This window comes from Bombina bombina, chromosome 5 (assembly GCF_027579735.1).
Source record: "Bombina bombina isolate aBomBom1 chromosome 5, aBomBom1.pri, whole genome shotgun sequence".
Classification (NCBI taxonomy): Eukaryota; Metazoa; Chordata; class Amphibia; order Anura; family Bombinatoridae; genus Bombina; species Bombina bombina.
The window spans coordinates 749,391,693-749,415,491 of NC_069503.1; the positions used below are offsets into that span (position 1 = coordinate 749,391,693).

The window sequence follows — 23,799 nt, forward strand, 5'->3', positions numbered from 1 at the left end:
GATTGCAACAGCCAATATGATTTTTTCACCTTTAATTACTATTGACTAATAGAATTCTATCAGCCAATCAGAATGTAAGGGATGCCATCTTGGATGACGTCTTTTAAAGGGAAACGTCATTCTTCAGTGACAATTGGAAGAAGAGGATGCTCCTCGCCGGATGTCTTGAAGATGGACCTGCTCCGCGCCGGATGTCTTGAAGATGGACCTGCTCCGCGCCGGATGGATGAAGATAGAAGATGCCGTCTGGATGAAGACTTCTGGACGCTTCGATGAGGACTTCTGCCCACTTCAATGAGGACTTTTCTGGCTGGATGAGGATGGATGTCCGGAATTTCGAAAACTGTAAGTGGATATTCGGGGGTTAGTGTTAGGTTTTTTTAAGAGTTTTTTGGGTGGGTTTTATTTTTAGCTTAGGGTTTGGGCACTTCGTAAAAGAGCTGATTGCCCTTTTCAGGGCATGGCAAAAGAGCTAAATGCCCTTTTAAGGGCAATGCCCACCCAAATGCCCTGTTCAGGGCAATGGTTAGCTTAGGTTTATTTAGATAGGTTTTTATTTGGGGGTTTGGTTGGGTGGGTGGTGGGTTTTACTGTTGGGGGGTTGTTTGTATTTTTTTTTACAGGTAAAAGAGCAGATTTCTTTGGGGCAATGCCCCGCAAAAGGCCCTTTTAAGGGCTATTGGCAGTTTAGTGTAGGCTAGGATTTTTTTTTATTTTGGGGGGGGGGGGCTTTTTTATTTTGATAGGGCTATTAAATAAGGAGTAATTCATTTTTATTTTTGCTAATTTTGTTTTTTATTTTTTGTAATTTATTTTTTATTTTATTTTTGTAATTTAGATAATTGTATTTTATTAATTTAATTTATTTATTGTAATGTTAGTTTTTAGTGCAAGGCAGGTTAGGTTTTATTTTACAGGTAACTTTGAATTTATTTTTTAGCTTGATAGTAAATAGTTAATAACTATTTACTAACTAGTCTATCTAGTTACAATAAATGCAAACTTACCGGTGAAATAAAAATAAAACCTGAGCTAGCTACAATGTAACTATTAGTTATGTATTTAGTTTTAAATAGGTTATATAGGTAATAATTGTACGTTCTATTTAGATTTATTTTAATTATATTTAAGTTAGGGGGTGTTAGGGTTAGACTTAGGCTTAGGGTTACGTTAGGGTTAGGGTTAATATATTTATGTAGTGATGCGGGAGGGCGGCGGTTTAGGGGTTAATAGGTTTATTATAGCCGCGGTGTGGGCGGACGGCAGATTAGGGGTTAATAATATTTAAATAGTGTTTGCGATACGGGAGGGTGGCGGTTCAGGGGTTAATAAGTTTATTATAGTGGCGACGATGTCGGGGAGCGGCGGAATAGGGGTTAATACATTTTTTAAGTGGCGGCGATGTCTGTAGTGGTAGATTAGGGGTTGATTAATTTATTATAGTGTTTGCAATGCGGGGGGCTCGGTTTAGGGGTTAATAGGCAGTTTATGGGTTTTAGTGTACTTTTTAACACTTTAGTTATGAGTTTTATGCTTTATATTGGCTATTCAAATAAAAACAGTACAAGAAATTCTGCTATGCGTTTCAAGATGCTGCTGGCACCCAGTGGCGTCACTAGCGGGGTGCGGCCGGGTGACACCATAAGGGGGGGTGACACCACCAAACCAGGCAGCAGCTGTTAGTAAATAGTATTTGTATTATATATATTTATACATTTTTAACTTTTTATTTCTGAAGAGTAAGTGTGGCTTTGCTGTTCTTGTTCAGGTAAATGTTGTGTTACTTAACTTTAATTAATTGAGAAAGGGGACCCCCCAAGCGCCTACCAAACCGGAGGCAAAAGGGGAAAGCAAAATGGGAAAGCACTGTAAGTTTACTACAGTTGAAATTTAATAACAGTTTAAAAACATACAATATATATCATGGATCCATGAGATAAAATAACAGATAAAAACAGTTCAAATTATACAAACAATGTGTAAAATGTCGACAACAAATAATCAGCAACAGATATTCAACGGTCCTAGACTGAGATTGCACGGGACTGGGTAATGGGTGTTAAACCATATAAAATCAAATAACTAGTGTCCAAAAGTGTTCAATAGTGCGAAAAATCCAAAATTCAAAATCCAGAATGTTAAAAATAAAAATAAAAATATATAAATATAAAAATCCAGAGTCAATGTGATGAAAACAAGTGTGTCTTTAAAAATATTGAGTTGTAATTCTGTGGCGAACAAGACAAAAAAATGAAAAGAAAAAATATGCAGTGTAGGCAAAGTGAAAAAATATCAAATAGTAAAAATAGTCGCCCAAACCTAAATGGATATTCCTTGTAGTGATCCCACAGTGTAGATAATCCTTGAGGGTGGGAGAGGAGGAGAAGTAGTGTCCACAGGAGTGAAAAAACGTACTAAAAGACTGAACCAGTTTGGCCCAAAAAACGATATCCACCTAAAATACAAAGACAAATATGGTGCAGGTAACTTCACACAATTGTACATAAAAGGGTAAGCCTATTGCACTTCAAGAGGATTTTAAAAATGCAACCTAATTTATTTTACAGGTAACTTGGTATTTATTTTAACTAGGTACAATAGCTATTAAATAGTTAATAACTATTTAATAGCTACCTTGTTAAAATAATTACCAATTTACCTGTAACATAAATCCTGTTCCGATCAGCCAATAGAATGCGAGCTCAATCTGATTGGCTGATTGGATCAGCCAATCGGATTGAACTTGAATCTGATTGGCTGATTGAATCAGCTAATCAGATTTTCTTACCGATGGAGGACCACTTCTTTGCCACTTGGATGAAGACATCGCCCGGATGGAAGACTTCTTTTTTGCTGCTTGGATGAAGACATCGCCCGGATTGGATGAAGAGTTCGGCCCGGCTGGGTGAAGACGACTCAAGGTAGGGAGATCTTCTGAGGCTTAGTGTTAGGTTTTTTTAAGGGGGGTTTGGGTGGGTTTAGAGTAGGGGTATGTGGGTGGTGGGTTGTAATGTTGGGGGGTGGTATTGTGTTTTACAGGCAAAAGAGCTGATTACTTTGGGGCATGCCCCGCAAAAAGTCCTTTTAAGGGCTGGTAATAGAGCTGTTAACTTTTGTAATTTAGATTAGGGTAGGGAATTTTTTTTATTTTGGGGGGCTTTGTTATTTTATTAGGGGGCTTAGAATAGGTGTAATTAGCTTAAAATTATTGTAATCTTTTTTTATTTTTTGTAATTTAGTGTTTGTTTGTTTTTGTAATTTAGTGTATTTAATTGTATTTTAGTTTAGATACTTGTTTATTTAATTTATTGATAGTGTAGGTGTATTTGTAACTTAGGTTAGGATTTATTTTACAGGTAAATTGGTAATTATTTTAACAAGGTAGCTATTAAATAGTTATTAACTAGTTAAAATAAATACCAAGTTACCTGTAAAATAAATATAAACCCTAAAATAGCTACAATGTAATTATTAATTATATTGTAGCTATCTTAGGGTTTATTTTATAGGTAAGTATTTAGATTTAAATAGGAATATTTTAATTAATAATATTAATATTAATTATATTTATTTTAATAAGAATTTAGATAGGGGTTTTAGAGTTAGATAGGGTTATTATACTTAATATATATAATATAATAACTATATTAACTATATTAACCCTAATATAATTAGGGTTAATATAGATAATATATATAATATAATAACTATATTAACTATATTAACTATATTCACCCTAATATAATTAGGGTTAATATAGTTAATATAGGTGGCGGCAGTGTAGGGGGATTAGATTAGGAGGTAATACATTTATTATAGGTGTCGGCGGTGTCGGGGGATTTAGATTATAGGCAAAAGAGCTGATTACTTTGTAACAATGCCCCGCACAAAGCCCTTTTAAGGGCTGGTAAAAGAGCTGATTACTTTGGGGCAAAGCCCCGCAAAAATCCCTTTTAAGGGCTTGCAATAGAGCTGTTTACTTTGGGGCAATGCCACGCAAAAAGCCCTTTTCAGGGTTATTTGTAGGGTTAGACTTAGGTTTAGTGGTAGGGATATTTTAGTATTTTAGGGGTTAATTAATTTAATATAGGTGGCGGCGGTATAGGGGGATAATAATTTAATATAGGTGGCGGCGGTATAGGGGGATTAGATTAGGGGTTAATAATTTAATATAGGTGGCGCGGTGTAGGGGGCTCACATTAGGGGTTAATATTGTTTAAATAGGTGGCAGCGGTGTAGGGGGCTCACATTAGGGGGTAAAACATTTAATGTAGCTAGCGGCGGTGTAGGGGGCTTAGATTAGGGGGTGATATAGATAATGTAGCTGGCGGCGGGGTCCGGGAGCAGCGGTTTAGGGGTTAAACACTTTATTAGGGATTGCGGCGGGAGATTGCGGTTGACAGGTAGATAGACATTGTGCATGCGTTAAGTGTTAGGTTTTATTTTGCAGCTAGTTTAGGGAGTTACGGGGCTCCAATACACAGCGTAAGGCTTACTACGACTGCAATTTGTGGCGAGGTGAAAATGAAGTAAGATTTCTCCATTTTCGCCACATAAGTCCTTACGCTGTATATTGGATACCAAACTGCGCTGGTTTGGTATACCTGTCTATGGGCCAAAAACTACGGCCGAAGGCAGAAATTTACGAGCGTAACTTCTAGGTTACGCCGTATATGTGATACCAAACCAGCGCAAAATTTGGCGTTGCCGGCTTTTGCGGGCGACGCTGCATATTGGATCGATGCCCTTATAGTGCCATTCAATGCTGACAGGAAATTGTTAAATACCAATTATTTTGAAAAACAAAAAATGATTTTTAAGACGATTTCATACATTGCCAGTTCTCCAGCAATTCTAAATTAAAGTGAAGGTAAAGTGAAACGCTCTATTATAATTAATAACAGATAATAAACAAAATAAATATAACTTTCATTCATCAAATTTTTCAAATATTTAGATTACCAGAGATATCTTAATTTATTCTCATGTATTCGGCTTTCCGAAAATCAACCCGTACAATTGTTTTTTTTTTTTATAAACAACGATCACGTTGCTCTGTTGTCCAATTGATTCTTTGGCCGTTAGGCGGCCGTCAATTCACGTCATAATACGATGGGTTTATATGCGCATGCATGACATCTTCCACTGCGCATTTGTCAAGCTTGCGCGTCCACGTTTAGCGCATGCGCAGTATAAAATTCACTTTGTCGGCATAGTTGGACATCATAGGAACTCAGATGGCATCCAATTTGCATGTCCATGTCCAAAATGTATGCGCATGCGCAGTTACTCCATGCTCGATGTGCACGAGCTTACTAGACACGTATAGAGCGGGTGGGACCGCTCTATATGTCACAGTATCAAAAACCAGGAAATGGAGGATGGGAGGAGATTCTGCAGGGAACGGTATGACAAATAAAGTTAAAATTATACCTAAATAAATACATTTTTTGAAAAAACAAACCTAACGACTGGTTTTGACTTAGTAAAAGGTACATAAATACAATAGCTAGTTAACAAAACTTTACCTTCACTTTAAATGAAATAGGAATTATTTGGTTTTCAGCGAAGTATTTCCCTTTGGAACCCTGCAAAACTGCAATGGGCTAGGTTTTTGCTATATAATGGCTTTTTGCTTAGACCTCAGCATATGCTTGGATCATCATGTAGGTTTATTATTGTGCTGACCACTTGGTGCTTGATTCAGTTTGTGCTTTTTGTGAAACTTACAATTCCATTCCAGTACAGTTGCCAGCGAATGGGTGCAACTGCATATAGCACACACACCCCGGTCCCTAGTAATGCCCTAGATAATTTGCTGGTGCCACGTGCCATTGCCAAAGGTCAGGAGGAGTTAGCATTTGCACAGTTCAGTGATTGCATCAGGATGATGATCACTACGCACTGGCAGGAACACAGATATTCATGTCCAGGAGGTCTTATAAATCTCCCTTATTTCCATTAAGGAAATGCTGGCAAATAATGTTATGATGTAAAATTACTTCCAAGTTCCAGGGACAAATAACTGGAATATCTGCCTGATGCTGATGATCGAATGGCAGATAATGATTAATCTGTGCAATTCTACTTTCAACTAAGCTGTAGATTTGTAGTATGCAATTAAATACTGATTTCCAGCCCCTTCTCCCATTAATAAGGTCCTATAAATGTATTTATGTTTTGTGTGCTTATTATCATATTCAAATAAATAAAAGTAAGATTTATAGCATCAAAGACCTCTGATGTTAATACTAAACTAATTATTTATTTGCTGTTCTTAATGTGTGTAAATGCAATTAATTACAAAATACAGATGGATGATTAAAGGGACAGTTTACTCAAAATTTTTCTCCCCTTTAATTTGTTCCTAATGATCCACTTTACCTGCTGTATTAAATTGTTTACAAGTAGCTCCTTTACCCTTATATTTGCATTTGAAATAGTTGATTTAGCATGTGGTATCCCTACCTATGCTGAAAGTTTGTGGTCCAAGCTATAGATAAGCTTTGTAAACACAGCAAGTAGAATAAACTTCACTCCCAGTGGGATATAGCAGAGATAAGGTAATACAATGTTTATTTTCCATTGTTCTCTCTAAGTATTGGTGATTGGTTTATGGACAGATATAAGATAAAGAAGCAGGTATATGTACACAATGTGATAAAGTAATGACATTGACATCTGATTATACCTACAAGCTCAACCTATTTTATTAGGTTGTGGCTTCCAAACATAAAACCAGAACTTTAATATATACAAATAAACCTTAAAAAGCAAATCTCATACATTTTATATGCTGCAGCTGGTAAAAAAAAAAGCAATTGTAAACACATTAAAGGGAAATTTAAACCCAAATGTTTTCTTTCATGATTCAGGTAGAGAATACCATTGTAAACAACTTTATAATTTACTTCTATTATCTAATTTGCTTAATTCTCTTGATATTCTTTCCTGAAAAGCATATCTAGATATTCTCAGTAGCATCTGATTGGTGGCTGCACATAGATGCCTCATGTGATTGGCTCACCCGTGTTCATTGCTATTTCTTTAACAAAGGATAACTAAAGAATGAAGCAAATTAGATAATGGAAGTAAATTGGAATGTTGTTTAAAATTGTATTCTCTGTCTGAATTATGAAAGATTTTTTTTGGTTTTAATGTCCCTTTAAGGGAAAACAATTTTACAGTATACTGTCCCTTTAAATGAACGTAAGTTCCATCTTATCAGTTTTTCTTTTATGGATAATAGATTTCCCTTCTAAAGGGGTAAATAGATTAAATGTGAGGGCAGTAGGATCAGGGTGAGAGGGCCCTGATCCCACTGCCCTCAGCTAGCTTTACTGCTTTATGCTGCATATAAATATTGCCTTACAGTATTTGTCCCTAGTAAGACATGCATAAAGTAATATTATTATATTATACAGTATTACTATGCATCATGCCTGCCTGCCGCCATGTAGAGTCTTAGTAGAGACAAATGCTGTAAGGCTGGAATCTGTATTGCAAAAATGCCTGGCTGGAATATACAAAATGCGTCAAAAAGCATTATGGTGTTGTTGTTTCTGGTATTTGCTAATTGCTTGGGCTTTATTTGTCATTTGATTTGGCTGTAGTCTGTAGAAGCTAACATACCATTTAAAATGTGTATGATTTGGAAATGGTTTATTAGAGGGCAGCGGCTATATAATCATATATTGCAAGTGCAACACATACATTCTTTTCACATCTTAATCTGGTTCTATGTATTCTCTACCACCATGGATATCATTGCACTGAGATTTGAAATAAAGATTTCAGAATGACATTCTTACCATCTGCTTTTTTTCTGTTTAGAGTATTAAAATATTGTTGTTTTTTTTAATCCCTGTATCACTGTTTTCTTTCTTTTCCGTTCCCCCCCATTATTTTTCCTTATTAATAACCTGTATTTTATATTTCTTTCCTTTTCTGACTATAACTGGTACAAAAAAAAGCCACACAAAGTCAGAATGATAGTTTATATTTTGTGAATGCTTCTACAGTCGTTTATGATTTTCAGGAACATTAACATTTCCTAAAATATTTAGTGAGGCTATCATTAAATACTGTACAAGCAGTCATTCACAAAATATAAACTTTCAGACTTTTTGTGGCCTTTTGTGCTGCAGTCTTTTTTGTGCTGCAAACTTAGGCATACATGCAAAGTAAATGCAGCATATGTGACTAGTGAATTTTTTTTTTTTAACTTGAAAAAAATAATGTAAGCAATACAGGCCTGTAATATATTACTGCACTCAGTCAGGAATATTCTTAAAATGTCATCAAATATTTTGTGAGGCTAAGTGCAATAATATTACAGGCCTGCTTGTACATGATCTGTATACATACACAATACCATCTGTGATTTAAAGAGAAATCTACTACACTACTGACACCAGTCTTTTAGGTGTTCCCAAACAGCACAGCAAAGTAACAGCACTAGTTCCTGCATGTGTCATGATCTTTCTGCAGACATGCTGCATTTTCTGTGATGACATCTTGGATAAGATCACAGCATGTTCTGCCTAGTGTGTGTTGTTTTTTTTTTTTATATAAATGCATCTTAAAAGAATATGAGAATGTATTTTGGTAATGAATGTTCTTGTGGTAAATAAAGCAACTTTTAATGCTTTATTTATGCTTGTGGAATTTTGGGAGTTGTCCTTATCAGCCAGTGATCAATTGAGTTGCATACAAGCAAGACTTTTCTGTTAGTTTCTCCAGCTTTCTTGTTATGCTCGTATGTTTTCTGTTCAATTTATCTTGTGCTTATCCAAGTGGTGAAACCCTGCTTCTCTGGAATGCAATAAAACTGATGTTCCTTTTATGTGTGGCCATTGGGCTAATTATCATAATTATGGGTCTATAGTACTGGTTTCAAACGTGTCCTCAAGCCACCCTAACAAGCCAGATTTTCAGGATATCTGAACTAGAGCACAGGTGAAATAATAAGCTGATTACAATTATTTTACATGCTCTCACCCAAGGTAATCCTGAAAATCTGGCTTGTAAGGTAGGCCTGAGCCCTGAGGATAGGTTTTATTAACCAGTGGTCTATATCGGTGTAAACATGATATCACTATTGCATTTGTTTAGACTCCAAGTTTTGGTGAATTCCTAGGAAAACATATATACCATTTCCTTACATCCAAACCCTGACATAGATATGAAAGTATGAAACCCATTTTTTTTTCTTTTAAGGTTCAGATAAAGTATATAAATTTAAAAAACTTTGCCATGTGCTTCTATTATGTCATTTGCTTTGTTGTCTTCATATTTTCTATTGAATCGCTACTTGCTAGTATACCTAGATAGGCTTAATAGCAGCAATGCACTATTGGGAGCTAGCTGCTGATTGGTGGCTGCACATATCCCTCCAGCTCCCAGTAGTGCTTTGTTGCTCTTTCAACAAAGGAAGGATAGATACCAAAAAATAATAGGCCAATGAGTGATTTGGACTTCTCAAGACTATCCTGAAGCCTTGAGAGCCCACCTTGATTCACCTTGGGCTTGGTGCACGAAGCAGTTGGCATTTAAAAAGATTGTAGAACATCAATGAAAAAGCCATTTTGTTTGCTTTAATAGGATATATTTGATTATTATTGCAGGAATATTCTATCATGCCACATGGAGTGCATAAATCAAAGAGGCCAAGTGGATGCCAGCAAAGAAAAGCAAAAGAGGCAAGAACTAAATCAATCAAAACACTTGCTGGATCCATGCTTCAGTATGTTAAAAGACCGGATGATGGCCAGGGTTCATCTAAAGACACTGCTTGTCAGTCTCCGATTGATATAGCTGATTCTTCGGATGCCATTGCTAGCATGCATTCTGCAGAAGAGCAAGAAGTGGAAATGGCAGAATCTGAAGTAGAAGAGCAATGAGCAGAAATGGCAGAATCTGAAGCAGAAGAGAATGACTCTAGCCATAGCCATGATACTGTAAAAGAGATTATTGTCATTAAGGAGAAAGATTTGCAAATTTTATGTGATGTTTCTTTCTGGGAGATACCAGTTCCAGACCATTTTCGGGTTGAAATCATCAAAAAGGGAAGTGCTTCTTTTCAGAATAAAGATGGTCTTTTCAGTGTTTTGAAAAGGCAAGATGCAAAAGCAGAAGCAAAGGGAGCTGTGCGCCAACTTTCAAAAGAGTGGTTTTACAAGATGATGCCTAATGGCGAGAAAATTCTGCGGTCTTGGATGGTTTACTCACCTGTCAGTGAGAATTTATACTGTTTTTGCTGCCGACTGTTTGCCATTAGCGCTATAGATACCATATCCAAATTTGTGACTGGGTTTCAGAAGTGGTGGAAACTGAGCCCGAAAGTACATAACCACGAGACATCTGAAGATCACCTACGTTGACTTGAAAATTGGAAAACTTTGGCAGCAGAACTGAGAATGCACAAAACCATTGATGCCGAAAATATTGCCTTGATGGAAATTGAGAAGAAAAAGTGGAGGGACATCTTGCACAGATTGCTTGACATCACATTGTTTCTTGCCAAACAGAATCTGGCATTCCGTGGCCACAAGGAAGATGAACCTTCATTCAATAAAGGGAACTTTCTTGAGATGGTTGAGATGCTTTCAAAATATGATTCAGTACTGAAAGAGCACCTAATTAGATTAAAGCGGAGCACATGTCAACTTAAAGTATCGGTTTCATATCTTGCACCAAAAACTCAGAATGAGTTTATAAGTGTGCTGGCAAATCATGTGAAGGAGAAGCTTGTCATGGAGATAAAGTCTGCAAAGTACTTTGGGATCATGTTTGACAGCACACCTGACATATCCCATACTGACCAGATGTCAGAAGTGATCAGATATTAGACATGTGCGGTTCGTTTCGGATTAATTCGGAAATTCAGTAAATTCGGTAAATTCGGAGATTCGGATCGATTCGGATTTCCGAATTAAAATACTTCCGAATCTACCGAATGAATCCGAAATAGCTGCCGTATCTCCGAATAAATCCGAATTAGCTCGTTAAGATTCGGCATTTCCCCATAGGAAACAATGGGAGTTTCGGCTGAAAAAAAACTAACACCGCAGCCCCATTGTTTCCTATGGGGAAACACTAAGTCTGCACCTAACACCCTAACATGTACCCCGAGTCTCTAAACACCCCTAATCTAACACTTATTAACCCCTAATCTGCCGCCCCCGCTATCGCTGACACCTGCATTATTTTATTAACCCCTAATTTGCCGACCGAATATCGCCGCCACCTACATTATAACTATTAACCCCTAATCTGCTGTCCCTAACACCGCCGACCCCTACATTATAGTTATTAACCCCTAATCTGCCCCCCCAACGTCGCCGCAATCTAACTACAAGTATTAACCCCTAATCTGCCGACCCGATATCGCCGCCGCCTACATTATAGCTATTAACCCCTAATCTGGTGTCCCTAACACCGCCGACCCCTACATTATAGTTATTAACCCCTAATCTGCCTCCCCCAACGTCGCCGCAATCTAACTATAAGTATTAACCCCTAATCTGCCTCCCCCCAACGTCGCCGCAATCTAACTACAAGTATTAACCCCTAATCTGCCGACCGCAAATTGCCGCCACTATAATAAATGTATTAACCCCTAAACCGCCGCACTCCCGCCTCGCAAACACTATAATACATTTTATTAACCCCTAATCTGCCCTCCCTAACATCGCCGCCACCTACCTACAATTATTAACCCCTAATCTCCCGCCCCCATCGTCGCCGCTACTATAATAAGGTTATTAACCCCTAAACCTAAGTCTAACCCTAACCCTAACACCCCCTAACTTAAATATAATTTAAATAAAACGAAATAAGTTTACTATAGTTAAATAAATGAATCCTATTTAAAACTAAAGACTTACCTGTAAAATAAACCCTAAGATAGCTGCAATATAACTAATAGTTACTTTGTAGCTATTTTAGGATTTATTTTTATTTTACAGGCAACTTTGTATTTATTTTAACTAGGTACAATAGCTATTAAATAGTTAATAACTATTTAATAACTACCTAGCTAAAATAAATACAAATTTACCTGTAAAATAAATCCAAACCTAAGTTACAATTACATCTAACACTACACTGTCATTAAATTAACTAAATAAATTAATCCTATATAAAACTAAATACTTACCTGTAAAATAAACCCTAATATAGCTGCAATATAACTAATAGTTACATTGTAGCTATTTTAGCATTTATATTTATTGTACAGGCAACTTTGTATTTATTTTAACTAGGTACAATAGCTATTAAATAGATATTTACTGTTTAATAGCTACCTAGTTAAAATAATTACAAAATTACCTGTAAAATAAATCCTAACCTAAGTTACAATTAAACCTAACACTACACTATCATTAAATAAATTAACTACAAGTACCTACAATTAAATACAATTAAAAAACTAAACTAAAGTACAACCCCCCCCCACTAAATTACAAAAATAAAAAAATATTACAAGAATTTTAAACTAATTACACCTAATCTAAGCCCCCTAATAAAATAACAAAGCCCCCCAAAATAAAAAAAAATGCCCTACCCTATACTAAATTACAAAAGTTAACAGCTCTATTACCTTACCAGCCCTGAACAGGGCCTTTTGCGGGGCATGCCCCAAAGAAAACAGCTCTTTTGCCTGTAAAAAAAAACACAACCCCTCCCCCCACATTACAACCCACCACCCACATACCCCTACTCTAACCCAAACCCCCCTTAAATAAACCTAACACTACCCCCCTGAAGATCTCCCTACCTTGAGTCGTGTTCACCCAGCCGGGCCGAAGTCTTCATCCGATGGGGCAGAAGAGGACATCCAGACTGGCAGAAGTCTTCATCCAAGCGGGGCAAGAAGAGGTCTTCCATCCATCAGAAAAGTACAAAAAAACAAACAAACACTAAATTAGCAAAAATAATAAAATATTGCAATAATTTTAAACTAATTACACCTAATCTAAGCCCCCTACTAGCTATTAATATAGCTACAATATAACTAATAGTTACATTGTAGCTATTTTAGGATTTATATTTATTTTACAGGCAACTTTGTATTTATTTTAACTAGGTACAATAGCTATTAAATAGTTAATAACTACCTAGCTAAAATAAATACAAATTTACCTGTAAAATAAACCCTAACCTAAGTTACAATTACACCTAACACTACACTGTCATTAAATTAACTAAATAAATTAATCCTATATAAAACTAAATACTTACCTGTAAAATAAACCCTAATATAGCTACAATATAACTAATAGTTACATTGTAGCTATTTTAGCATTTATATTTATTTTACAGGCAACTTTGTATTTATTTTAACTAGGTACAATAGCTATTAAATAGTTATTGACTAATTAATAGCTACCTAGTTAAAATAATTACAAAATTACCTGTAAAATAAATCCTAACCTAAGTTACTATTAAACCTAACACTACACTATCATTAAATAAATTAACTACAAGTACCTACAATTAAATACAATGAAATAAACTAAACTAAAGTACAAAAAAAACAAACACTAAATTACAAAAAATAAAAAAAATTACAAGAATTTTAAACTAATTACACCTAATCTAAGCCCCCTAATAAAATAACAAAGCCCCCCAAAATAAAAAAATGCCCTACCCTATACTAAATTACAAAAGTAATCAGCTCTATTACCTTACCAGCCCTGAACAGGGCCTTTTGCGGGGGCATGCCCCATAGAAAACAGCTCTTTTGCCTGTAAAAAAAAACACAATACCCCCCCCCACATTACAACCCACCACCCACATACCCCTACTCTAACCCAAACCCCCCTTAAATAAACCTAACACTACCCCCCTGAAGATCTCTCTACCGTGTCTTCACCCAGCGGGCCGAAGTCTTCATCCGATCGGGCAGAAGAGGACATCCAGACCGGCAGAAGTCTTCATCCAAGCGGGGCAAGAAGAGGTCTTCCATCCATCAGAAGTCTTGATCCAGGCGGCATCTTCTCTGTTCATCCATCCGGAGCGGAGCGGCAGCATCCTGAAGACATCCCACGCAGAGCATCCTCTTCTTTCTTGATCCGACGACTAGGTGACTGTACCTTTAAGTGACGTCATCCAAGATGGCGTCCCTTGAATTCCGATTGGCTGATAGGATTCTATCAGCCAATCGGAATTAAGGTAGGAAAAATCTGATTGGCTGATTCAATCAGCCAATCAGATTCAAGTTCAATCCGATTGGCTGATCCAATCAGCCAATCAGATTGAGCTCGCATTCTATTGGCTGATCGGAACAGCCAATAGAATGCGAGGTCAATCTGATTGGCTGATTCCATCAGCCAATCGGATTGAACTTGAATCTGATTGGCTGATTAAATCAGCCAATCAGATTTTTCCTACCTTAATTCCGATTGGCTGATAGAATCCTATCAGCCAATCGGAATTCAAGGGACGCCATCTTGGATGACGTCACTTAAAGGTACAGTCACCTAGTCGTCGGATCAAGAAAGAAGAGGATGCTCTGCGTGGGATGTCTTCAGGATGCTGCCGCTCCGCTCCGGATGGATGAACAGAGAAGATGCCGCCTGGATCAAGACTTCTGATGGATGGAAGACCTCTTCTTGCCCCGCTTGGATGAAGACTTCTGCCGGTCTGGATGTCCTCTTCTGCCCGATCGGATGAAGACTTCGGCCCGCTGGGTGAAGACACGGTAGAGAGATCTTCAGGGGGGTAGTGTTAGGTTTATTTAAGGGGGGTTTGGGTTAGAGTAGGGGTATGTGGGTGGTGGGTTGTAATGTGGGGGGGGGGTATTGTGTTTTTTTTTTACAGGCAAAAGAGCTTTTTTCTTTGGGGCATGCCCCCGCAAAAGGCCCTGTTCAGGGCTGGTAAGGTAATAGAGCTGATTACTTTTGTAATTTAGTATAGGGTAGGGCATTTTTTTATTTTGGGGGGCTTTGTTATTTTATTAGGGGGCTTAGATTAGGTGTAATTAGTTTAAAATTCTTGTAATTTTTTTTATTTTTTGTAATTTAGTGTTTGTTTTTTTTGTACTTTAGTTTAGTTTATTTCATTGTATTTAATTGTAGGTACTTGTAGTTAATTTATTTAATGATAGTGTAGAGTTAGGTTTAATAGTAACTTAGGTTAGGATTTATTTTACAGGTAATTTTGTAATTATTTTAACTAGGTAGCTATTAATTAGTCAATAACTATTTAATAGCTATTGTACCTAGTTAAAATAAATACAAAGTTGCCTGTAAAATAAATATAAATGCTAAAATAGCTACAATGTAACTATTAGTTATATTGTAGCTATATTAGGGTTTATTTTACAGGTAAGTATTTAGTTTTATATAGGATTAATTTATTTAGTTAATTTAATGACAGTGTAGTGTTAGGTGTAATTGTAACTTAGGTTAGGGTTTATTTTACAGGTAAATTTGTATTTATTTTAGCTAGGTAGTTATTAACTATTTAATAGCTATTGTACCTAGTTAAAATAAATACAAAGTTGCCTGTAAAATAAATATAAATCCTAAAATAGCTACAATGTAACTATTAGTTATATTGTAGCTATATTAATAGCTAGTAGGGGGCTTAGATTAGGTGTAATTAGTTTAAAATTATTGCAATATTTTATTATTTTTGCTAATTTAGTGTTTGTTTGTTTTTTTGTACTTTTCTGATGGATGGAAGACCTCTTCTTGCCCCGCTTGGATGAAGACTTCTGCCAGTCTGGATGTCCTCTTCTGCCCCATCGGATGAAGACTTCGGCCCGGCTGGGTGAACACGACTCAAGGTAGGGAGATCTTCAGGGGGGTAGTGTTAGGTTTATTTAAGGGGGGTTTGGGTTAGAGTAGGGGTATGTGGGTGGTGGGTTGTAATGTGGGGGGAGGGGTTGTGTTTTTTTTTACAGGCAAAAGAGCTGTTTTCTTTGGGGCATGCCCCGCAAAAGGCCCTGTTCAGGGCTGGTAAGGTAATAGAGCTGTTAACTTTTGTAATTTAGTATAGGGTAGGGCATTTTTTTTATTTTGGGGGGCTTTGTTATTTTATTAGGGGGCTTAGATTAGGTGTAATTAGTTTAAAATTCTTGTAATATTTTTTTATTTTTTGTAATTTAGTGGGGGGGGGGTTGTACTTTAGTTTAGTTTTTTAATTGTATTTAATTGTAGGTACTTGTAGTTAATTTATTTAATGATAGTGTAGTGTTAGGTTTAATTGTAACTTAGGTTAGGATTTATTTTACAGGTAATTTTGTAATTATTTTAACTAGGTAGCTATTAAACAGTAAATATCTATTTAATAGCTATTGTACCTAGTTAAAATAAATACAAAGTTGCCTGTACAATAAATATAAATGCTAAAATAGCTACAATGTAACTATTAGTTATATTGCAGCTATATTAGGGTTTATTTTACAGGTAAGTATTTAGTTTTATATAGGATTAATTTATTTAGTTAATTTAATGACAGTGTAGTGTTAGGTGTAATTGTAACTTAGGTTTGGATTTATTTTACAGGTAAATTTGTATTTATTTTAGCTAGGTAGTTATTAAATAGTTATTAACTATTTAATAGCTATTGTACCTAGTTAAAATAAATACAAAGTTGCCTGTAAAATAAATATAAATCCTAAAATAGCTACAATGTAACTATTAGTTATATTGAAGCTATATTAATAGCTAGTAGGGGGCTTAGATTAGGTGTAATTAGTTTAAAATTATTGTAATATTTTATTATTTTTTGTAATTTAGTGTTTGTTTGTATTTTGGTACTTGTATGATGGATGGAAGACCTCTTCTTGCCCCGCTTGGATGAAGACTTCTGCTGGTCTGGATGTCCTCTTCTGCCCCATCGGATGAAGACTTCGGCCCGGCTGGGTGAACACGACTCAAGGTAGGGAGATCTTCAGGGGGGTAGTGTTAGGTTTATTTAAGGGGGGTTTGGGTTAGAGTAGGGGTATGTGGGTGGTGGGTTGTAATGTGGGGGGGGGATTGTGTTTTTTTTTTTACAGGCAAAAGAGCTGTTTTCTTTGGGGCATGCCCCGCAAAGGGCCCTGTTCAGGGCTGGTAAGGTAATATAGCTGTTAACTTTTGTAATTTAGTATAGGGTAGGGCATTTTTTTTATTTTGGGGGGCTTTGTTATTTTATTAGGGGGCTTAGATTAGGTGTAATTAGTTTAAAATTCTTGTAATATTTTTTTATTTTTTGTAATTTAGTGTTTGTTTTTTTTTGTAATTTAGTGGGGGGGTTTTGTACTTTAGTTTATTTAATTGTAGATAATTGTAGGTACTTGTAGTTAATTAGGTTTAATTGTAACTTAGGTTAGGATTTATTTTACAGGTAATTTTGTAATTATTTTAACTAGGTAGCTATTAATTAGTCAATAACTATGTAATAGCTATTGTACCTAGTTAAAATAAATACAAAGTTGTCTGTAAAATAAATATAAATGCTAAAATAGCTACAATGTAACTATTAGTTATATTGCAGCTATATTAGGGTTTATTTTACAGGTAAGTATTTTGTTTTAAATATGATTCATTTATTTAGTTAATTTAATGATAGTGTAGTGTTAGGTGTTAGTGTAACTTAGGTTAGGATTTATTTTACAGGTAAATTTGTATTTATTTTAGCTAGGTAGTTATTAAATAGTTATTAACTATTTAATAACTATTGTACCTAGTTAAAATAAATACAAAGTTGCCTGTAAAATAAAAATAAATCCTAAAATAGCTACAAAGTAACTATTAGTTATATTGCAGCTATCTTAGGGTTTATTTTACAGGTAAGTCTTTAGTTTTAAATAGGATTCATTTATTTAACTATAGTAAACTTATTTCGTTTTATTTAAATTATATTTAAGTTAGGGGGTGTTAGGGTTAGGGTTAGACTTAGGTTTAGGGGTTAATAACCTTATTATAGTAGCAGCGACGATGGGGGCGGGAGATTAGGGGTTAATAATTGTAGGTAGGTGGCGGCGATGTTAGGGAGGGCAGATTAGGGGTTAATAAAATGTATTATAGTGTTTGCGAGGCGGGAGTGCGGCGGTTTAGGGGTTAATACATTTATTATAGTGGCGGCGATTTGCGGTCGGCAGATTAGGGGTTAATACTTGTAGTTAGATTGCGGCGACATTGGGGGGAGGCAGATTAGGGGTTAATAACTATAATGTAGGGGTCGGCGGTGTTAGGGACAGCAGATTAGGGGTTAATAGCTATAATGTAGGCGGCGGCGATATCGGGTCGGCAGATTAGGGGTTAATACTTGTAGTTAGATTGCGGCGACGTTGGGGGGAGGCAGATTAGGGGTTAATAACTATAATGTAGGGGTCGGCGGTGTTAGGGACAGCAGATTAGGGGTTAATAGCTATAATGTAGGCGGCGGCGATATCGGGTCGGCAGATTAGGGGTTAATACTTATAGTTAGATTGCGGCGACGTTGGGGGAGGCAGATTAGGGGTTAATAACTATAATGTAGGGGTCGGCGGTGTTAGGGACAGCAGATTAGGGGTTAATAGCTATAATGTAGGCGGCGGCGATATCCGATCGGCAGATTAGGGGTTAAATAATGTTATTATAGGGTTTGCGATGTGGGGGGGCCTCGGTTTAGTGGTTCATAGGTAGTTTATGGGTGTTAGTGACTTAGTGTACTAAATGGGTGTTAGTGTAGTAAAAACATACCGAATTTCGGAACGGAATAGAACCGAATTCAGCCGAATCCGAATAAATCCGAAACGAATTTATTCGGATCCGAATAAATCCGAAACGAATTTATTCAAATTTTGCCGAATCAGATTCGATCCGAAACGAAATTCTAAAAGTCCGAATCGATCCGAACCGAAAACGAACCGAATTTTTTAGCGGTGCACATGTCTATCAGATATGTAAAAAATCAGCAATAGGAAAGTTGAAGTAAAATAAGTATTTCTAGGATTTTTCCCTTTAAAGGGGAAAAAAGCTGCTGACCTCAGTTCTGAAATTCTCAAAAAAATGGAAAGTAATTAATTGGACATAATGATGTGCCGTGCTCAGGGCTATGATAATGCTGCAACTATGGCTGGAAAACATGGAGGTGTAGAGTCAATTCTTAAGGAAAATAACAAAAAAGCTATTTTTAATGGATGTGTGTACCATTCACTTAACTTGTACGGGCAGCACTCTTTTGCTGAAAATGCATCATGTGTGACATTTTTTGGAACTCTTCAGACAATGTTTTCTTTCTTTTCTGCTTCCACCCATCGATGGGATGTATTAATTGACTATACTGGAATGTCAGTGAAAAGGCTATCAACAACACGCTGGAGTGCTCATCATGCTGCAGTTAAGCCAGTAAAAGAAAAATTTGATAAGTTTATAGAGGCGATTGGAGATCTTTGTAATCCAGATGAAAATTTGGAGACAAGAGGAGCAGCACAAGTTATTTTGAATGCTCTCTCTGATTTCACTTTTCTGTGCTACCTGTACTTCTGGTCTGATGTACTTCAGGAAGTTAAAGATGCACAGCAGTACCTGCAGACTAAGGGCTTAAGTCTCGACAAAGTGGTGACAAAGCTAGAGACGCTAAGACTTTTTCTGTACGAGGAACGTATTCGCCTAGTGGAACATGCAATTGAACAAGCTCTTTTAAAATCTGAGGAATATGGAATTGCAGTAGAGAGAAGAGCCAGGTTCAAGAAGAGGATGCCAGGGGAGCAGGCAAGAGATGCTGGACTCAGTCTGCAAGAAGAAAATAAGAGGGGGATGCTTGAGTGCATTGATCGCTTTCATTCTGAACTCCAAAACAGATCAAGAGCCATCATGGAAGTAGCAGGCATGTTTGAGGCAGTTCAAGCTAAGAGTTTCATATCTGCCACTGAAGAAGAATTAAAGGTGTCCATTCCAAAACTGTCAAATTTCTATGATGAGGTATCCGAGAGTGAGCTTTTCCTTGAAATACTAAGGCTGAGAAGGCACCTGAAAGCAGCACAGATTGATCTGGAAGAAGTCAAAGAGTGGGCAACATTAGAAGTAAGAGGAGCTTTTCAAAGCTTAAACTTATTAAGAATTATCTGCGATCTACAATGGGACAGTCAAGGCTTTCTGATCTTTCGATATTATCCATTGAAAGTGAGTTAGCGAAATACATTGATTTCCATGAAGTGATTAACAATTTCGCAGCTTTGAAGGCCAGGAAAGCAAAGTTCTGATTTAGTTGAGATGTTCACCAAATACTTGTTTATTTGTTCCTGTTTTATTTATGTTATTTAATTTATTTCAGAAAAGTTTATTGTTACAAATGGGAGTGTATTTGTTCCGGTTTTATTTTTGTGTTATTTAATTTATTTTAGAAAAGTTTAATGTTACACATGGAAGTGTATTTGTTCCTGTTTTATTTTTGTGTTATTTAATTTATTTCAGTAAAGTTTAATGTTACAGTTACACATGATGGGAGTGTATTTGTTCCTGTTTTAATCTTGTGTTATTTAATTTATTTCAGTAAAGTTTAATGTTACACATGATGGGAGTGTATTTGTTCCTGTTTTATTTTGTGTTATTTAATTTATTTCAGTAAAATTTACATTTTGAAAAAACATTTATCTTTCAAATTTTTTTTTTTCATGTATTATTTGAAGGTGTATGTCACTACTATTGCTATTACATTCAGTGGTATATGGGAGTCACGATTCAGGAGTAACATTAGAAAAACAAACAAACAAGCATTAAGGCCTAGATTTGGAGTTTGGCGTTAGCCGTGAAAACCAGCGTTAGAGGCTCCTAACGCTGGTTTTAGGCTAACTCTGGTATTTGGAGTCACTCAAAAAAGGGTCTAACGCTCACTTTTCAGCCGCGACTTTTCCATACCGCAGATCCCCTTACGTAAATTGCGTATCCTATCTTTTCAATGGGATTTTTCTAACTCCGGTATTTAGAGTCATGGCTGAAGTGAGCGTTAGAACTCTAACGACAAAACTCCAGCCGCAGGAAAAAAGTCAGTAGTTAAGAGCTTTCTGGGCTAACGCCGGTTCATAAAGCTCTTAACTACTGTACTCTAAAGTACACTAACACCCATAAACTACCTATGTACCCCTAAACCGAGGTCCCCCCACATTGCCGCCACTCGATTACATTTTTTTAACCCCTAATCTGCCGACTGCCAACTACGTTATCCTTATGTACCCCTAATCTGCTGCCCCTAACACCGCCGACCCCTATATTATATTTAGTAACCCCTAACCTGCCCCCCACAACGTCGCCGCCAGCTACCTACACTTATTAACCCCTAATCTGCCGACCGCAAAGCGCCGCCACCTACATTATCCTTATGTACCCCTAATCTGCTGCCCCTAACACCGCCGACCCCTATATTATATTTATTAACCCCTAATCTGCCCCCCACAACGTCGCCTCCACCTGCCTACACTTATTAACCCCTAATCTGCCGAGCGGACCTGAGCGCTACTATAATAAAGTTATTAACCCCTAATCCGCCTCACTAACCCTATAATAAATAGTATTAACCCCTAATCTGCCCCCCCTAACATCGCCGACACCTAACTTCAATTATTAACCCCTAATCTGCCGACCGGAGCTCACCGCTATTCTAATAAATGTATTAACCCCTAAAGCTAAGTCTAACCCTAACACTAACCCCCCCCTAAGTTAAATATAATTTTAATCTAACGAAATTAATTAACTCTTATTAAATAAATTATTCCTATTTAAAGCTAAATACTTACCTGTAAAATAAATCCTAATATAGCTACAATATAAATTATAATTACATTGTAGCTATTTTAGGATTAATATTTATTTTACAGGCAACTTTGTAATTATTTTAACCAGGTACAATAGCTATTAAATAGTTAAGAACTATTTAATAGTTACCTAGTTAAAATAATTACAAAATTACCTGTAAAATAAATCCTAACCTAAGTTACAATTAAACACTACACTATCATTAAATTAATTAAATAAAATACCTACAATTACCTACAATTAAACCTAACACTACACTATCAATACATTAATTAAATACAATATCTACAAATAACTACAATGAAATAAACTAACTAAAGTACAAAAAATAAAAAAGAACTAAGTTACAAAAAATAAAAAAATATCTACAAACATAAGAAAAATATTACTACAATTTTAAACTAATTACACTTACTCTAAGCCCCCTAATAAAACAACAAAGCCCCCCAAAATAAAAAATGCCCTACCCTATTCTAAATTACTAAAGTTAAAAGCTCTTTTACCTTACCAGCCCTGAACAGGGCCCTTTGCGGGGCATGCCCCAAGAAGTTCAGCTCTTTTGCCTGTAAAAAAAACATACAATACCCCCCCCCAACATTACAACCCACCACCCACATACCCCTAATCTAACCCAAACCCCCCTTAAATAAACCTAACACTAAGCCCCTGAAGATCTTCCTACCTTATCTTCACCATACCAGGTTCACCGATCCATCCTGAAGAGCTCCTCCGATGTCCTGATCCAAGCCCAAGCGGGGGGCTGAAGATGTCCATGATCCGGTAGAAGTCTTCATCCAAGCGGGGCAGAAGAGGTCTTCCATCCGATTGAAGTCTTCATCAAAGCGGGGCAGAAGAGGTCTTCCATCCGATTGAAGTCTTCATCCAGGCGGCATCTTCTATCGACATCCATCTGGAACGGAGCGGCAGCATCCTGAAGACCTCCGACGCGGAACATCCATCCTGGCCGACGACTGAACGACGAATGGCGGTTCCTTTAAATGACGTCATCCAAGATGGCGTCCCTCGAATTCCGATTGGCTGATAGGATTCTATCAGCCAATCGGAATTAAGGTAGGAATATTCTGATTGGCTGATGGAATCAGCCAATCAGATTTAGCTTGCATTCTATTGGCTGATCGGAACAGCCAATAGAATGCAAACTCAATCTGATTGGCTGATTGGATCAGCCAATTGGATTGAACTTGATTCTGATTCTTGATCAGAATATTCCTACCTTAATTCCGATTGGCTGATAGAATCCTATCAGCCAATCGGAATTCGAGGGACGCCATCTTGGATGACGTCATTTAAAGGAACCGTCATTCGTCGTTCAGTCGTCGACCAGGATGGATGTTCCGCGTCTGAGGTTTTCAAGATGCTGCTGCTCCGTTCCAGATGGATGTCGATAGAAGATGCCGCCTGGATGAAGACTTCAATTGGATGGAAGACCTCTTCTGCCCCGCTTGGATGAAGACTTCTACCGGATCATGGACATCTTCAGCCCCCCGCTTGGGCTTGGATCAGGACATCGGAGGAGCTCTTCAGGACCGATCGGTGAACCTGGTATGGTGAAGACAAGGTAGGAAGATCTTCAGGGGCTTAGTGTTAGGTTTATTTAAGGGGGGTTTGGGTTAGATTAGGGGTATGTGGGTGGTGGGTTGTAATGTTGGGGGGGGGTATTGTATGTTTTTTTTACAGGCAAAAGAGCTGAACTTCTTGGGGCATGCCCCGCAAAGGGCCCTGTTCAGGGCTGGTAAGGTAAAAGAGCTTTTAACTTTAGTAATTTAGAATAGGGTAGGGCATTTTTTATTTTGGGGGGCTTTGTTGTTTTATTAGGGGGCTTAGAGTAGGTGTAATTAGTTTAAAATTGTTGTAATATTTTTCTTATGTTTGTAAATATTTTTTTATTTTTTGTAACTTAGTTCTTTTTTATTTTTTGTACTTTAGTTAGTTTATTTCATTGCAGTTATTTGTAGGTATTGTATTTAATTAAAGTATTGATAGTGTAGTGTTAGGTTTAATTGTAGGTAATTGTAGGTATTTTATTTAATTAATTTAATGATAG

At 36.8% G+C, this 23,799-nt stretch overlaps 1 pseudogene; it reads left to right on the forward strand.

Annotated features, from left to right (window-relative positions):
• Positions 1–9,908: 9,908 nt before the first annotated feature.
• Positions 9,909–21,855, forward strand: LOC128661611 (zinc finger MYM-type protein 1-like; annotated as a pseudogene).
• Positions 21,856–23,799: the final 1,944 nt, after the last annotated feature.